General features: G+C 32.3%; 1 non-coding gene across 1 annotated transcript; it reads left to right on the forward strand.

Moving 5' to 3' along the window:
* Positions 1 to 1,186: 1,186 nt before the first annotated feature.
* TRNAY-GUA (transfer RNA tyrosine (anticodon GUA)) lies at positions 1,187 to 1,271 on the forward strand. The gene is given in 2 exon segments: positions 1,187 to 1,223; positions 1,236 to 1,271. It is a non-coding gene; the product is annotated as a tRNA-Tyr (tRNA).
* Positions 1,272 to 1,661: the final 390 nt, after the last annotated feature.

Raw genomic sequence — 1,661 nt, forward strand, 5'->3', positions numbered from 1 at the left:
ATTCTCGCAATACGTAGGATCAACTTAACTTTGTACAATATCATCCCTTATCCTTTGAATGCGTCGCTTGGTATTATATACACGTGACGGAAATTATACGAGCTTCGGCAATATAATCTTAATTTATTCGTCGAGTTGGAATAATAGTAATTGGATGGCTTATGAGAAGGAGATAGAATGAATGGCTGGAAATTAGTTTGGTGAGCATCATTATTTCCTCATTGGCCCCAAGAAAAAGATCGCCTTAGCGAAATTCCCCCATAAAATATTAATTGGGGAGCATCAATCCATTTTCGTCCGCACTCACATTTTGTAATTTTCTGGATTTTGGACTGTCTTGTCCGACATGCCAGAGAAAAAGAAGAGACTGGAATATTTTGTGCCCTAATTTGTTGGGCCACTTGAAAGATGGCTAATATGCAAGGATTTTTTGTAGGGTATGCAAATGTGTTGTCAAGTATGATTTTTTATGTTTTGATGGATCCAATCAAGTATATGGATTTGAAGAATTGTAAACTTGATATTGAGTCAAACAATGAGCAAACCAAGTATTTTGATTAGTATCTATGCTTAGTACTAGACCAGATAGAGTTTTCTTTTTATTTCGAGCGCAATTCTGATCGGTATTTTATCTATTTATTCATGCTATATATAAAAGGAACTTTTGAATCCGATGTCCACTATCTAATATGCTTAAATGCCCTCAATATATCTATGATTCTTACAATATCAAAATCCAAATCTGTCTTTATACACACTTAAGTGGGTGGTTTTTTGAAGCACGGTGTAATTATTTCCACTAAAATCACTCCCTAAAAAACTCAAATAATTTATTATTTATTTTCTCCATTCTCAAGCATGCGCATGCATAGGCAAGTTATATATGAAAAGACAACTAGTTTTTTTATATATGAAAATTTTTGTTTCGATAAAATAAATGATATCGTAAGCAAGTTATCCCATAATTCATTGAAAGGAGAAATCACAAGTACTTCGTGGAAAGGGAGAGAACGATGATGAAATTGGGTCGATTAATTTCAGAAATTTCCAAGTCAAACCATAAACCAATTAGTGAAAGAAATTTTATTCCTCTGAGATTATTTAGCTTTGCCTTTTCTTATTTACATTTTTGTCGGAAGAGTAATTAATAATATTATTATTTAAAGGTGGAAGAAGTGTCATCCATCCGACCTTAGCTCAGTTGGTAGAGCGGAGGACTGTAGTCGTTGCAGATGATCCTTAGGTCGCTGGTTCGAATCCGGCAGGTCGGACTTTTTTTGTCTTTATCTATATTTTTCTGGCCTTAAGGTTTTATTTTTATACGGTTCTGTTCATTTCACGGAAAATAAATGTTTTGGAAAATATTTTCTTAAAAATGATCATTTCAAGCGTTCGTTTCACGGAAAATAAATGTTTTTGGAAAACATTTTCTTAAAAATGATCATTTGTATCGCTTAAAATAATTAGTCAATGAAAAATATTTTCATTATCGATGACAATTTATGTATGATTAATATAACGAAAAACCCCAAATTGGTACACTTATGAGAAATTTACTCCAAACTAATTTTTTGACCACCAAAAACTCTAAATTGGTACAATTGTGATAAATTTACCCTCCGTTAGTTTTCGTTAAACTTTACTGTCAAATTACTGAGTTA

This window comes from Syzygium oleosum, unplaced genomic scaffold (genome assembly GCF_021117445.2).
Source record: "Syzygium oleosum isolate NSW1041296 unplaced genomic scaffold, Sole_v2.1 Sole_v2.12, whole genome shotgun sequence".
NCBI classification, from domain to species: Eukaryota; Viridiplantae; Streptophyta; class Magnoliopsida; order Myrtales; family Myrtaceae; genus Syzygium; species Syzygium oleosum.